The following is a 15,651-nucleotide window of genomic DNA, read 5'->3' on the forward strand; positions in this document are numbered from 1 at the left end:
GCCGTCGGCTGAGATGGGCAGACCTTCTTGGCGTGGTGTGAAGACTGGATGTGCGAGGAAATCCCGGAAGAAGTGCGACGGGCCCAGGGTGCTGAGCTTGGCCAGGGATCACTACGGATGGTACGCATTCCCCTGGCCCAACACGTGTCATTCATTGCATACCAGGGGTTCCTCGGACCCGCCGAGGAGCTCCAGAGTGGATGGACTGTTTCTCTTGCTGAGTGGCCTGGGGGCTGTGGATTCTCCATGCTGTTGGATGATGTCGAGGTCACTGGCTCCTCCTCGCAGCCGCCCAGCCTGTGCTGTTGGGTTCTTGCGGCGTCCCAGCACGTGCTCGGATCGATGATGACCCCCTCGTATGCATTCCTTGGAAAATCTGAACAAAATGAGTGAGCACTCACTACCGTCTCCTCATCGAACCTGAGGTCCAGCACGTTGCCTCCCCTGGGGTTAGGGGATAGTCAGGGGTGAGGGCCAGCTTCCCCTTGTGGACACGCATGCAAACAGCACACAGGGCGGCAGTATTGGAGAGGCTCGCGGCTGAGGGTCGGCCCGTGTCCACGCATTGGCTGGCTCATCCACGACTACGAGGTGCTTGGTGACGGTTCAGTGAGGGATGGCGAGGCCGCCAGGCTGCCTGCTGGTGGTATGAGTCGGAGCATGTGCTGGCCTAGACCCAGTGAGCTCGAGGCTTGGAGAGGTGTGTTTTTGCCGGGTTCCCATATTGGATGGGGCCCTTGTGGGAGCAGGGTGCTTTTCAAAGCCAAAGAGAGGAAGCTTGGGTGGTTTCTGAGTTGAGCCCGAGGCCAGGCACCTGTCGCTTCCTCACTTGGCTCGGTGAGGTTCTTGAGTGGCAGACGGGGTGGGATCGGGGTCCGGGCAGTGGGGACCGGGAGGCGGGATTGTTAGGTGGCGGTGGGAGGGGTTGAGGAATTAGGCCTCGGTGGTTCCCTTGGCAGGTCCTCGACTGCAACTGCTGGCACAGTGGTGGCGCCGATCGGGATACTGTGGACTGTGCCGAGGACTGAGTGCTACATTGAATCCTGTGAGATGGCCGATGGCCTAGACAGGACGGTATGGGCATGGCGAGGCCCGGGGCAGTGTGACTTCTTGGACGGGCTGTCATCATGGTTCTGCAGGCGCTGTCCTCGGCTTCTCAAGGAGATCTCTAGTCCCTGAAGGGCTGCCTGTGGCTGGCTACGGAGAAGAGGGCTTTGGCGGTCCCTGTGGACGCGCTGCGCTGGTGCCTTTGGTGTAGGCCTGGGGGCCCCATGCCAGAGGAATGACACCAAAGAATGTCTTCCAGGCGCCTCGAAGAGATCTACGTGCTCAGTAGTGGGGCCGGCCAGCTTAAGGAAAGGTGAAATCTGCGAAGCTTCCCTTTGGCCCCTGGTCAGGGAGTTGGCAAGGCGAAAGTGTATCTCCCGGAGGGCATGACATGGCCGTCCTTGGTGGCCCCGAGGCCTTTTGCAGGGCCCTCAGTTTACGGGAGGAAGCCCGGAGGTGTGGCTGAGATGGGGCAGTGGTTGTGGTGCCAGGTGTGTTGCCGTGGACAGCCACTTGCTCCCTGCGCAGGGTTCCTGGTCTGCTTGCGCGGCAGTGGGCTTCTGTTTGAAGTGTGTGTCTCGTCCTCTTGGTTGGCACCTTGTATCTCTGTGAGGTCCTTGGGGGTGTTGCTATGTAGGAGAAGAGGCGTGCGGTCACCTGGCATGCGGTGGACTTCGTCGCCACCGCCATGGTTGCTGACTGTCTTCCCTGGTGCTCAGTGTGCCCCGTGTGGGCATCGCGTCTGAGGTTTGCTGTCGGAGTGAGTCGCCCTGCGGGCAGGAGATGGGAACTTTGCACAAGGGCTGGAGCGTTTGAGCGTTTCTTCGGGGGTCAGGGCTGTAGACCCGGTGGGCCGTGGAGCTGCCTGGACCTGGCCGGGACTGTAGGCTGGTGTCCGAGGAGTTCGACTCCCGGTCATGGTGTCTGAAGACCACCACTTCCCATAGTCAGCTTTCCCACGCGTCTCTGGATAGGAATTTGGCTTAGTTGGCTGGAAGAGGCACCTGGCCTTGAAGTCCTTTAGTGCCTTTGAGAAGAAGGCAGGCTGCATCTTCCCTGTAGCCATGTGTAGGGCGGAGACAAAGGCCTTCATGTGCGAGGTACCGTTGTCCCCAGTGGCATGGGCTCTGGCTGTCAAGGGCACATCAGGTGTGCTAGGAGCTGGCGGGGTCTCCACGACTCTGGGGCCATCACTCCCATGGGTGAGAGGCCGGCCCCCATCGAGTCTATGTGCTCTGGTCAGAAGGCAAGGTTGTTGGAGATCGGGAGCCCGGTGCTGGTTGCAGCAGCCCTTCAAGTTCAGGGTGTGCCTGAGGGCTCTTGAAGGTGGCAGGGGTGTTCTGCCATTCTGTGGGGGATCCCGAGGCAAGGGCCCTGTGTTCCAGGCATGCCTTCGCCTGTTCAAGGACTTTGCAGAGGGGCACACAGACAATCAGAGACCCAGGCACACCTACAGGGCCCCACGCAGAAAGCCGCTTAGACGCCCTTTTGCGCAGAGACTAACACACTCCGGTGCCCACTCACTTACCTCCTGACGCACACAAGCACTGGTACGTGCGTACCTTTGAAGAGTTGTCTGTCATGCCCGCATTGAGTCTTCTCCAAGGGACAAAGGTCCTTGGGAAGCAGGTGCAGGGTAACGTTACCCACCCCCAGGGTACCGTTGGCCTGGGTCTTGTTCTCTGAGTACCTGGGTGGCGTTCTAAAGCATGCCTGTGATTGCTGCCCACTTCTCAGGTGCAGTCGCCAGGCACGGCTGGCCGTCGGCTGAGATGGGCAGACCTTCTTGGCGTGGTGTGAAGACTGGATGTGCGAGGAAATCCCGGAAGAAGTGCGACGGGCCCAGGGTGCTGAGCTTGGCCAGGGATCACTACGGATGGTACGCATTCCCCTGGCCCAACACGTGTCATTCATTGCATACCAGGGGTTCCTCGGACCCGCCGAGGAGCTCCAGAGTGGATGGACTGTTTCTCTTGCTGAGTGGCCTGGGGGCTGTGGATTCTCCATGCTGTTGGATGATGTCGAGGTCACTGGCTCCTCCTCGCAGCCGCCCAGCCTGTGCTGTTGGGTTCTTGCGGCGTCCCAGCACGTGCTCGGATCGATGATGACCCCCTCGTATGCATTCCTTGGAAAATCTGAACAAAATGAGTGAGCACTCACTACCGTCTCCTCATCGAACCTGAGGTCCAGCACGTTGCCTCCCCTGGGGTTAGGGGATAGTCAGGGGTGAGGGCCAGCTTCCCCTTGTGGACACGCATGCAAACAGCACACAGGGCGGCAGTATTGGAGAGGCTCGCGGCTGAGGGTCGGCCCGTGTCCACGCATTGGCTGGCTCATCCACGACTACGAGGTGCTTGGTGACGGTGCAGTGAGGGATGGCGAGGCCGCCAGGCTGCCTGCTGGTGGTATGAGTCGGAGCATGTGCTGGCCTAGACCCAGTGAGCTCGAGGCTTGGAGAGGTGTGTTTTTGCCGGGTTCCCATATTGGATGGGGCCCTTGTGGGAGCAGGGTGCTTTTCAAAGCCAAAGAGAGGAAGCTTGGGTGGTTTCTGAGTTGAGCCCGAGGCCAGGCACCTGTCGCTTCCTCACTTGGCTCGGTGAGGTTCTTGAGTGGCAGACGGGGTGGGATCGGGGTCCGGGCAGTGGGGACCGGGAGGCGGGATTGTTAGGTGGCGGTGGGAGGGGTTGAGGAATTAGGCCTCGGTGGTTCCCTTGGCAGGTCCTCGACTGCAACTGCTGGCACAGTGGTGGCGCCGATCGGGATACTGTGGACTGTGCCGAGGACTGAGTGCTACATTGAATCCTGTGAGATGGCCTATGGCCTAGACAGGACGGTATGGGCATGGCGAGGCCCGGGGCAGTGTGACTTCTTGGACGGGCTGTCATCATGGTTCTGCAGGCGCTGTCCTCGGCTTCTCAAGGAGATCTCTAGTCCCTGAAGGGCTGCCTGTGGCTGGCTACGGAGAAGAGGGCTTTGGCGGTCCCTGTGGACGCGCTGCGCTGGTGCCTTTGGTGTAGGCCTGGGGGCCCCATGCCAGAGGAATGACACCAAAGAATGTCTTCCAGGCGCCTCGAAGAGATCTACGTGCTCAGTAGTGGGGCCGGCCAGCTTAAGGAAAGGTGAAATCTGCGAAGCTTCCCTTTGGCCCCTGGTCAGGGAGTTGGCAAGGCGAAAGTGTATCTCCCGGAGGGCACGACATGGCCGTCCTTGGTGGCCCCGAGGCCTTTTGCAGGGCCCTCAGTTTACGGGAGGAAGCCCGGAGGTGTGGCTGAGATGGGGCAGTGGTTGTGGTGCCAGGTGTGTTGCCGTGGACAGCCACTTGCTCCCTGCGCAGGGTTCCTGGTCTGCTTGCGCGGCAGTGGGCTTCTGTTTGAAGTGTGTGTCTCGTCCTCTTGGTTGGCACCTTGTATCTCTGTGAGGTCCTTGGTGGTGTTGCTATGTAGGAGAAGAGGCGTGCGGTCACCTGGCATGCGGTGGACTTCGTCGCCACCGCCATGGTTGCTGACTGTCTTCCCTGGTGCTCAGTGTGCCCCGTGTGGGCATCGCGTCTGAGGTTTGCTGTCGGAGTGAGTCGCCCTGCGGGCAGGAGATGGGAACTTTGCACAAGGGCTGGAGCGTTTGAGCGTTTCTTCGGGGGTCAGGGCTGTAGACCCGGTGGGCCGTGGAGCTGCCTGGACCTGGCCGGGACTGTAGGCTGGTGTCCGAGGAGTTCGACTCCCGGTCATGGTGTCTGAAGACCACCACTTCCCATAGTCAGCTTTCCCACGCGTCTCTGGATAGGAATTTGGCTTAGTTGGCTGGAAGAGGCACCTGGCCTTGAAGTCCTTTAGTGCCTTTGAGAAGAAGGCAGGCTGCATCTTCCCTGTAGCCATGTGTAGGGCGGAGACAAAGGCCTTCATGTGCGAGGTACCGTTGTCCCCAGTGGCATGGGCTCTGGCTGTCAAGGGCACATCAGGTGTGCTAGGAGCTGGCGGGGTCTCCACGACTCTGGGGCCATCACTCCCATGGGTGAGAGGCCGGCCCCCATCGAGTCTATGTGCTCTGGTCAGAAGGCAAGGTTGTTGGAGATCGGGAGCCCGGTGCTGGTTGCAGCAGCCCTTCAAGTTCAGGGTGTGCCTGAGGGCTCTTGAAGGTGGCAGGGGTGTTCTGCCATTCTGTGGGGGATCCCGAGGCAAGGGCCCTGTGTTCCAGGCATGCCTTCGCCTGTTCAAGGACTTTGCAGAGGGGCACACAGACAATCAGAGACCCAGGCACACCTACAGGGCCCCACGCAGAAAGCCGCTTAGACGCCCTTTTGCGCAGAGACTAACACACTCCGGTGCCCACTCACTTACCTCCTGACGCACACAAGCAGTGGTACGTGCGTACCTTTGAAGAGTTGTCTGTCATGCCCGCATTGAGTCTTCTCCAAGGGACAAAGGTCCTTGGGAAGCAGGTGCAGGGTAACGTTACCCACCCCCAGGGTACCGTTGGCCTGGGTCTTGTTCTCTGAGTACCTGGGTGGCGTTCTAAAGCATGCCTGTGATTGCTGCCCACTTCTCAGGTGCAGTCGCCAGGCACGGCTGGCCGTCGGCTGAGATGGGCAGACCTTCTTGGCGTGGTGTGAAGACTGGATGTGCGAGGAAATCCCGGAAGAAGTGCGACGGGCCCAGGGTGCTGAGCTTGGCCAGGGATCACTACGGATGGTACGCATTCCCCTGGCCCAACACGTGTCATTCATTGCATACCAGGGGTTCCTCGGACCCGCCGAGGAGCTCCAGAGTGGATGGGCTGTTTCTCTTGCTGAGTGGCCTGGGGGCTGTGGATTCTCCATGCTGTTGGATGATGTCGAGGTCACTGGCTCCTCCTCGCAGCCGCCCAGCCTGTGCTGTTGGGTTCTTGCGGCGTCCCAGCACGTGCTCGGATCGATGATGACCCCCTCATATGCATTCCTTGGAAAATCTGAACAAAATGAGTGAGCACTCACTACCGTCTCCTCATCGAACCTGAGGTCCAGCACGTTGCCTCCCCTGGGGTTAGGGGATAGTCAGGGGTGAGGGCCAGCTTCCCCTTGTGGACACGCATGCAAACAGCACACAGGGCGGCAGTATTGGAGAGGCTCGCGGCTGAGGGTCGGCCCGTGTCCACGCATTGGCTGGCTCATCCACGACTGCGAGGTGCTTGGTGACGGTGCAGTGAGGGATGGCGAGGCCGCCAGGCTGCCTGCTGGTGGTATGAGTCGGAGCATGTGCTGGCCTAGACCCAGTGAGCTCGAGGCTTGGAGAGGTGTGTTTTTGCCGGGTTCCCATATTGGATGGGGCCCTTGTGGGAGCAGGGTGCTTTTCAAAGCCAAAGAGAGGAAGCTTGGGTGGTTTCTGAGTTGAGCCGGAGGCCAGGCACCTGTCGCTTGCTCACTTGGCTCGGTGAGGTTCTTGAGTGGCAGACGGGGTGGGATCGGGGTCAGGGCGGTGGGGACCGGGAGGCGGGATTGTTAGGTGGCGGTGGGAGGGGTTGAGGAATTAGGCCTCGGTGGTTCCCTTGGCAGGTCCTCGACTGCAACTGCTGGCACAGTGGTGGCGCCGATCGGGATACTGTGGACTGTGCCGAGGACTGAGTGCTACATTGAATCCTGTGAGATGGCCTATGGCCTAGACAGGACGGTATGGGCATGGCGAGGCCCGGGGCAGTGTGACTTCTTGGACGGGCTGTCATCATGGTGCTGCAGGCGCTGTCCTCGGCTTCTCAAGGAGATCTCTAGTCCCTGAAGGGCTGCCTGTGGCTGGCTACGGAGAAGAGGGCTTTGGCGGTCCCTGTGGACGCGCTGCGCTGGTGCCTTTGGTGTAGGCCTGGGGGCCCCATGCCAGAGGAATGACACCAAAGAATGTCTTCCAGGTGCCTCGAAGAGATCTACGTGCTCAGTAGTGGGGCCGGCCAGCTTAAGGAAAGGTGAAATCTGCGAAGCTTCCCTTTGGCCCCTGGTCAGGGAGTTGGCAAGGCGAAAGTGTATCTCCCGGAGGGCACGACATGGCCGTCCTTGGTGGCCCCGAGGCCTTTTGCAGGGCCCTCAGTTTACGGGAGGAAGCCCGGAGGTGTGGCTGAGATGGGGCAGTGGTTGTGGTGCCAGGTGTGTTGCCGTGGACAGCCACTTGCTCCCTGGGCAGGGTTCCTGGTCTGCTTGCGCGGCAGTGGGCTTCTGTTTGAAGTGTGTGTCTCGTCCTCTTGGTTGGCACCTTGTATCTCTGTGAGGTCCTTGGGGGTGTTGCTATGTAGGAGAAGAGGCGTGCGGTCACCTGGCATGCGGTGGACTTCGTCGCCACCGCCATGGTTGCTGACTGTCTTCCCTGGTGCTCAGTGTGCCCCGTGTGGGCATCGCGTCTGAGGTTTGCTGTCTGAGTGAGTCGCCCTGCGGGCAGGAGATGGGAACTTTGCACAAGGGCTGGAGCGTTTGAGCGTTTCTTCGGGGGTCAGGGCTGTAGATCCGGTGGGCCGTGGAGCTGCCTGGACCTGGCCGGGACTGTAGGCTGGTGTCCGAGGAGTTCGACTCCCGGTCATGGTGTCTGAAGACCACCACTTCCCATAGTCAGCTTTCCCACGCGTCTCTGGATAGGAATTTGGCTTAGTTGGCTGGAAGAGGCACCTGGCCTTGAAGTCCTTTAGTGCCTTTGAGAAGAAGGCAGGCTGCATCTTCCCTGTAGCCATGTGTAGGGCGGAGACAAAGGCCTTCATGTGCGAGGTACCGTTGTCCCCAGTGGCATGGGCTCTGGCTGTCAAGGGCACATCAGGTGTGCTAGGAGCTGGCGGGGTCTCCACGACTCTGGGGCCATCACTCCCATGGGTGAGAGGCCGGCCCCCATCGAGTCTATGTGCTCTGGTCAGAAGGCAAGGTTGTTGGAGATCGGGAGCCCGGTGCTGGTTGCAGCAGCCCTTCAAGTTCAGGGTGTGCCTGAGGGCTCTTGAAGGTGGCAGGGGTGTTCTGCCATTCTGTGGGGGATCCCGAGGCAAGGGCCCTGTGTTCCAGGCATGCCTTCGCCTGTTCAAGGACTTTGCAGAGGGGCACACAGACAATCAGAGACCCAGGCACACCTACAGGGCCCCACGCAGAAAGCCGCTTAGACGCCCTTTTGCGCAGAGACTAACACACTCCGGTGCCCACTCACTTACCTCCTGACGCACACAAGCACTGGTACGTGCGTACCTTTGAAGAGTTGTCTGTCATGCCCGCATTGAGTCTTCTCCAAGGGACAAAGGTCCTTGGGAAGCAGGTGCAGGGTAACGTTACCCACCCCCAGGGTACCGTTGGCCTGGGTCTTGTTCTCTGAGTACCTGGGTGGCGTTCTAAAGCATGCCTGTGATTGCTGCCCACTTCTCAGGTGCAGTCGCCAGGCACGGCTGGCCGTCGGCTGAGATGGGCAGACCTTCTTGGCGTGGTGTGAAGACTGGATGTGCGAGGAAATCCCGGAAGAAGTGCGACGGGCCCAGGGTGCTGAGCTTGGCCAGGGATCACTACGGATGGTACGCATTCCCCTGGCCCAACACGTGTCATTCATTGCATACCAGGGGTTCCTCGGACCCGCCGAGGAGCTCCAGAGTGGATGGGCTGTTTCTCTTGCTGAGTGGCCTGGGGGCTGTGGATTCTCCATGCTGTTGGATGATGTCGAGGTCACTGGCTCCTCCTCGCAGCCGCCCAGCCTGTGCTGTTGGGTTCTTGCGGCGTCCCAGCACGTGCTCGGATCGATGATGACCCCCTCATATGCATTCCTTGGAAAATCTGAACAAAATGAGTGAGCACTCACTACCGTCTCCTCATCGAACCTGAGGTCCAGCACGTTGCCTCCCCTGGGGTTAGGGGATAGTCAGGGGTGAGGGCCAGCTTCCCCTTGTGGACACGCATGCAAACAGCACACAGGGCGGCAGTATTGGAGAGGCTCGCGGCTGAGGGTCGGCCCGTGTCCACGCATTGGCTGGCTCATCCACGACTGCGAGGTGCTTGGTGACGGTGCAGTGAGGGATGGCGAGGCCGCCAGGCTGCCTGCTGGTGGTATGAGTCGGAGCATGTGCTGGCCTAGACCCAGTGAGCTCGAGGCTTGGAGAGGTGTGTTTTTGCCGGGTTCCCATATTGGATGGGGCCCTTGTGGGAGCAGGGTGCTTTTCAAAGCCAAAGAGAGGAAGCTTGGGTGGTTTCTGAGTTGAGCCCGAGGCCAGGCACCTGTCGCTTCCTCACTTGGCTCGGTGAGGTTCTTGAGTGGCAGACGGGGTGGGATCGGGGTCAGGGCGGTGGGGACCGGGAGGCGGGATTGTTAGGTGGCGGTGGGAGGGGTTGAGGAATTAGGCCTCGGTGGTTCCCTTGGCAGGTCCTCGACTGCAACTGCTGGCACAGTGGTGGCGCCGATCGGGATACTGTGGACTGTGCCGAGGACTGAGTGCTACATTGAATCCTGTGAGATGGCTGATGGCCTAGACAGGACGGTATGGGCATGGTGAGGCCCGGGGCAGTGTGACTTCTTGGACGGGCTGTCATCATGGTTCTGCAGGCGCTGCCCTCGGGTTCTCAAGGAGATCTCTAGTCCCTGAAGGGCTGCCTGTGGCTGGCTACGGAGAAGAGGGCTTTGGCGGTCCCTGTGGACGCGCTGCGCTGGTGCCTTTGGTGTAGGCCTGGGGGCCCCATGCCAGAGGAATGACACCAAAGAATGTCTTCCAGGCGCCTCGAAGAGATCTACGTGCTCAGTAGTGGGGCCGGCCAGCTTAAGGAAAGGTGAAATCTGCGAAGCTTCCCTTTGGCCCCTGGTCAGGGAGTTGGCAAGGCGAAAGTGTATCTCCCGGAGGGCACGACATGGCCGTCCTTGGTGGCCCCGAGGCCTTTTGCAGGGCCCTCAGTTTACGGGAGGAAGCCCGGAGGTGTGGCTGAGATGGGGCAGTGGTTGTGGTGCCAGGTGTGTTGCCGTGGACAGCCACTTGCTCCCTGCGCAGGGTTCCTGGTCTGCTTGCGCGGCAGTGGGCTTCTGTTTGAAGTGTGTGTCTCGTCCTCTTGGTTGGCACCTTGTATCTCTGTGAGGTCCTTGGTGGTGTTGCTATGTAGGAGAAGAGGCGTGCGGTCACCTGGCATGCGGTGGACTTCGTCGCCACCGCCATGGTTGCTGACTGTCTTCCCTGGTGCTCAGTGTGCCCCGTGTGGGCATCGCGTCTGAGGTTTGCTGTCGGAGTGAGTCGCCCTGCGGGCAGGAGATGGGAACTTTGCACAAGGGCTGGAGCGTTTGAGCGTTTCTTCGGGGGTCAGGGCTGTAGACCCGGTGGGCCGTGGAGCTGCCTGGACCTGGCCGGGACTGTAGGCTGGTGTCCGAGGAGTTCGACTCCCGGTCATGGTGTCTGAAGACCACCACTTCCCATAGTCAGCTTTCCCACGCGTCTCTGGATAGGAATTTGGCTTAGTTGGCTGGAAGAGGCACCTGGCCTTGAAGTCCTTTAGTGCCTTTGAGAAGAAGGCAGGCTGCATCTTCCCTGTAGCCATGTGTAGGGCGGAGACAAAGGCCTTCATGTGCGAGGTACCGTTGTCCCCAGTGGCATGGGCTCTGGCTGTCAAGGGCACATCAGGTGTGCTAGGAGCTGGCGGGGTCTCCACGACTCTGGGGCCATCACTCCCATGGGTGAGAGGCCGGCCCCCATCGAGTCTATGTGCTCTGGTCAGAAGGCAAGGTTGTTGGAGATCGGGAGCCCGGTGCTGGTTGCAGCAGCCCTTCAAGTTCAGGGTGTGCCTGAGGGCTCTTGAAGGTGGCAGGGGTGTTCTGCCATTCTGTGGGGGATCCCGAGGCAAGGGCCCTGTGTTCCAGGCATGCCTTCGCCTGTTCAAGGACTTTGCAGAGGGGCACACAGACAATCAGAGACCCAGGCACACCTACAGGGCCCCACGCAGAAAGCCGCTTAGACGCCCTTTTGCGCAGAGACTAACACACTCCGGTGCCCACTCACTTACCTCCTGACGCACACAAGCACTGGTACGTGCGTACCTTTGAAGAGTTGTCTGTCATGCCCGCATTGAGTCTTCTCCAAGGGACAAAGGTCCTTGGGAAGCAGGTGCAGGGTAACGTTACCCACCCCCAGGGTACCGTTGGCCTGGGTCTTGTTCTCTGAGTACCTGGGTGGCGTTCTAAAGCATGCCTGTGATTGCTGCCCACTTCTCAGGTGCAGTCGCCAGGCACGGCTGGCCGTCGGCTGAGATGGGCAGACCTTCTTGGCGTGGTGTGAAGACTGGATGTGCGAGGAAATCCCGGAAGAAGTGCGACGGGCCCAGGGTGCTGAGCTTGGCCAGGGATCACTACGGATGGTACGCATTCCCCTGGCCCAACACGTGTCATTCATTGCATACCAGGGGTTCCTCGGACCCGCCGAGGAGCTCCAGAGTGGAGGACTGTTTCTCTTGCTGAGTGGCCTGGGGGCTGTGGATTCTCCATGCTGTTGGATGATGTCGAGGTCACTGGCTCCTCCTCGCAGCCGCCCAGCCTGTGCTGTTGGGTTCTTGCGGCGTCCCAGCACGTGCTCGGATCGATGATGACCCCCTCATATGCATTCCTTGGAAAATCTGAACAAAATGAGTGAGCACTCACTACCGTCTCCTCATCGAACCTGAGGTCCAGCACGTTGCCTCCCCTGGGGTTAGGGGATAGTCAGGGGTGAGGGCCAGCTTCCCCTTGTGGACACGCATGCAAACAGCACACAGGGCGGCAGTATTGGAGAGGCTCGCGGCTGAGGGTCGGCCCGTGTCCACGCATTGGCTGGCTCATCCACGACTGCGAGGTGCTTGGTGACGGTGCAGTGAGGGATGGCGAGGCCGCCAGGCTGCCTGCTGGTGGTATGAGTCGGAGCATGTGCTGGCCTAGACCCAGTGAGCTCGAGGCTTGGAGAGGTGTGTTTTTGCCGGGTTCCCATATTGGATGGGGCCCTTGTGGGAGCAGGGTGCTTTTCAAAGCCAAAGAGAGGAAGCTTGGGTGGTTTCTGAGTTGAGCCGGAGGCCAGGCACCTGTCGCTTGCTCACTTGGCTCGGTGAGGTTCTTGAGTGGCAGACGGGGTGGGATCGGGGTCAGGGCGGTGGGGACCGGGAGGCGGGATTGTTAGGTGGCGGTGGGAGGGGTTGAGGAATTAGGCCTCGGTGGTTCCCTTGGCAGGTCCTCGACTGCAACTGCTGGCACAGTGGTGGCGCCGATCGGGATACTGTGGACTGTGCCGAGGACTGAGTGCTACATTGAATCCTGTGAGATGGCCTATGGCCTAGACAGGACGGTATGGGCATGGCGAGGCCCGGGGCAGTGTGACTTCTTGGACGGGCTGTCATCATGGTGCTGCAGGCGCTGTCCTCGGCTTCTCAAGGAGATCTCTAGTCCCTGAAGGGCTGCCTGTGGCTGGCTACGGAGAAGAGGGCTTTGGCGGTCCCTGTGGACGCGCTGCGCTGGTGCCTTTGGTGTAGGCCTGGGGGCCCCATGCCAGAGGAATGACACCAAAGAATGTCTTCCAGGCGCCTCGAAGAGATCTACGTGCTCAGTAGTGGGGCCGGCCAGCTTAAGGAAAGGTGAAATCTGCGAAGCTTCCCTTTGGCCCCTGGTCAGGGAGTTGGCAAGGCGAAAGTGTATCTCCCGGAGGGCACGACATGGCCGTCCTTGGTGGCCCCGAGGCCTTTTGCAGGGCCCTCAGTTTACGGGAGGAAGCTCGGAGGTGTGGCTGAAATGGGGCAGTGGTTGTGGTGCCAGGTGTGTTGCCGTGGACAGCCACTTGCTCCCTGGGCAGGGTTCCTGGTCTGCTTGTGCGGCAGTGGGCTTCTGTTTGAAGTGTGTGTCTCGTCCTCTTGGTTGGCACCTTGTATCTCTGTGAGGTCCTTGGTGGTGTTGCTATGTAGGAGAAGAGGCGTGCGGTCACCTGGCATGCGGTGGACTTCGTCGCCACCGCCATGGTTGCTGACTGTCTTCCCTGGTGCTCAGTGTGCCCTGTGTGGGCATCGCGTCTGAGGTTTGCTGTCTGAGTGAGTCGCCCTGCGGGCAGGAGATGGGAACTTTGCACAAGGGCTGGAGCGTTTGAGCGTTTCTTCGGGGGTCAGGGCTGTAGATCCGGTGGGCCGTGGAGCTGCCTGGACCTGGCCGGGACTGTAGGCTGGTGTCCGAGGAGTTCGACTCCCGGTCATGGTGTCTGAAGACCACCACTTCCCATAGTCAGCTTTCCCACGCGTCTCTGGATAGGAATTTGGCTTAGTTGGCTGGAAGAGGCACCTGGCCTTGAAGTCCTTTAGTGCCTTTGAGAAGAAGGCAGGCTGCATCTTCCCTGTAGCCATGTGCAGGGCGGAGACAAAGGCCTTCATGTGCGAGGTACCGTTGTCCCCAGTGGCATGGGCTCTGGCTGTCAAGGGCACATCAGGTGTGCTAGGAGCTGGCGGGGTCTCCACGACTCTGGGGCCATCACTCCCATGGGTGAGAGGCCGGCCCCCATCGAGTCTATGTGCTCTGGTCAGAAGGCAAGGTTGTTGGAGATCGGGAGCCCGGTGCTGGTTGCAGCAGCCCTTCAAGTTCAGGGTGTGCCTGAGGGCTCTTGAAGGTGGCAGGGGTGTTCTGCCATTCTGTGGGGGATCCCGAGGCAAGGGCCCTGTGTTCCAGGCATGCCTTCGCCTGTTCAAGGACTTTGCAGAGGGGCACACAGACAATCAGAGACCCAGGCACACCTACAGGGCCCCACGCAGAAAGCCGCTTAGACGCCCTTTTGCGCAGAGACTAACACACTCCGGTGCCCACTCACTTACCTCCTGACGCACACAAGCACTGGTACGTGCGTACCTTTGAAGAGTTGTCTGTCATGCCCGCATTGAGTCTTCTCCAAGGGACAAAGGTCCTTGGGAAGCAGGTGCAGGGTAACGTTACCCACCCCCAGGGTACCGTTGGCCTGGGTCTTGTTCTCTGAGTACCTGGGTGGCGTTCTAAAGCATGCCTGTGATTGCTGCCCACTTCTCAGGTGCAGTCGCCAGGCACGGCTGGCCGTCGGCTGAGATGGGCAGACCTTCTTGGCGTGGTGTGAAGACTGGATGTGCGAGGAAATCCCGGAAGAAGTGCGACGGGCCCAGGGTGCTGAGCTTGGCCAGGGATCACTACGGATGGTACGCATTCCCCTGGCCCAACACGTGTCATTCATTGCATACCAGGGGTTCCTCGGACCCGCCGAGGAGCTCCAGAGTGGATGGGCTGTTTCTCTTGCTGAGTGGCCTGGGGGCTGTGGATTCTCCATGCTGTTGGATGATGTCGAGGTCACTGGCTCCTCCTCGCAGCCGCCCAGCCTGTGCTGTTGGGTTCTTGCGGCGTCCCAGCACGTGCTCGGATCGATGATGACCCCCTCATATGCATTCCTTGGAAAATCTGAACAAAATGAGTGAGCACTCACTACCGTCTCCTCATCGAACCTGAGGTCCAGCACGTTGCCTCCCCTGGGGTTAGGGGATAGTCAGGGGTGAGGGCCAGCTTCCCCTTGTGGACACGCATGCAAACAGCACACAGGGCGGCAGTATTGGAGAGGCTCGCGGCTGAGGGTCGGCCCGTGTCCACGCATTGGCTGGCTCATCCACGACTGCGAGGTGCTTGGTGACGGTGCAGTGAGGGATGGCGAGGCCGCCAGGCTGCCTGCTGGTGGTATGAGTCGGAGCATGTGCTGGCCTAGACCCAGTGAGCTCGAGGCTTGGAGAGGTGTGTTTTTGCCGGGTTCCCATATTGGATGGGGCCCTTGTGGGAGCAGGGTGCTTTTCAAAGCCAAAGAGAGGAAGCTTGGGTGGTTTCTGAGTTGAGCCCGAGGCCAGGCACCTGTCGCTTCCTCACTTGGCTCGGTGAGGTTCTTGAGTGGCAGACGGGGTGGGATCGGGGTCAGGGCGGTGGGGACCGGGAGGCGGGATTGTTAGGTGGCGGTGGGAGGGGTTGAGGAATTAGGCCTCGGTGGTTCCCTTGGCAGGTCCTCGACTGCAACTGCTGGCACAGTGGTGGCGCCGATCGGGATACTGTGGACTGTGCCGAGGACTGAGTGCTACATTGAATCCTGTGAGATGGCCTATGGCCTAGACAGGACGGTATGGGCATGGCGAGGCCCGGGGCAGTGTGACTTCTTGGACGGGCTGTCATCATGGTGCTGCAGGCGCTGTCCTCGGCTTCTCAAGGAGATCTCTAGTCCCTGAAGGGCTGCCTGTGGCTGGCTACGGAGAAGAGGGCTTTGGCGGTCCCTGTGGACGCGCTGCGCTGGTGCCTTTGGTGTAGGCCTGGGGGCCCCATGCCAGAGGAATGACACCAAAGAATGTCTTCCAGGCGCCTCGAAGAGATCTACGTGCTCAGTAGTGGGGCCGGCCAGCTTAAGGAAAGGTGAAATCTGCGAAGCTTCCCTTTGGCCCCTGGTCAGGGAGTTGGCAAGGCGAAAGTGTATCTCCCGGAGGGCACGACATGGCCGTCCTTGGTGGCCCCGAGGCCTTTTGCAGGGCCCTCAGTTTACGGGAGGAAGCCCGGAGGTGTGGCTGAAATGGGGCAGTGGTTGTGGTGCCAGGTGTGTTGCCGTGGACAGCCACTTGCTCCCTGCGCAGGGTTCCTGGTCTGCTTGTGCGGCAGTGGGCTTCTGTTTGAAGTGTGT

At 60.3% G+C, this 15,651-nt stretch overlaps 6 non-coding genes across 6 annotated transcripts; all 6 read left to right on the forward strand.

Moving 5' to 3' along the window:
• The first annotated feature begins 336 nt into the window (after positions 1–336).
• Positions 337–429, forward strand: LOC130847204 (small nucleolar RNA SNORD116). Its single transcript, XR_009051995.1, has one exon. It is a non-coding gene; the product is annotated as a small nucleolar RNA SNORD116 (small nucleolar RNA).
• Positions 430–3,142: 2,713 nt separating this feature from the next.
• Positions 3,143–3,235, forward strand: LOC130847205 (small nucleolar RNA SNORD116). Its single transcript, XR_009051996.1, has one exon. It is a non-coding gene; the product is annotated as a small nucleolar RNA SNORD116 (small nucleolar RNA).
• Positions 3,236–5,948: 2,713 nt separating this feature from the next.
• Positions 5,949–6,041, forward strand: LOC130847125 (small nucleolar RNA SNORD116). Its single transcript, XR_009051917.1, has one exon. It is a non-coding gene; the product is annotated as a small nucleolar RNA SNORD116 (small nucleolar RNA).
• Positions 6,042–8,754: 2,713 nt separating this feature from the next.
• LOC130847126 (small nucleolar RNA SNORD116) lies at positions 8,755–8,847 on the forward strand. The gene has a single exon (XR_009051918.1). It is a non-coding gene; the product is annotated as a small nucleolar RNA SNORD116 (small nucleolar RNA).
• A 2,712-nt stretch (positions 8,848–11,559) lies between these two features.
• Positions 11,560–11,652, forward strand: LOC130847127 (small nucleolar RNA SNORD116). Its single transcript, XR_009051919.1, has one exon. It is a non-coding gene; the product is annotated as a small nucleolar RNA SNORD116 (small nucleolar RNA).
• Positions 11,653–14,365: 2,713 nt separating this feature from the next.
• Positions 14,366–14,458, forward strand: LOC130847128 (small nucleolar RNA SNORD116). Its single transcript, XR_009051921.1, has one exon. It is a non-coding gene; the product is annotated as a small nucleolar RNA SNORD116 (small nucleolar RNA).
• Positions 14,459–15,651: the final 1,193 nt, after the last annotated feature.

Source organism: Hippopotamus amphibius, chromosome 2 (genome assembly GCF_030028045.1).
Source record: "Hippopotamus amphibius kiboko isolate mHipAmp2 chromosome 2, mHipAmp2.hap2, whole genome shotgun sequence".
Lineage (NCBI taxonomy): Eukaryota > Metazoa > Chordata > Mammalia > Artiodactyla > Hippopotamidae > Hippopotamus > Hippopotamus amphibius.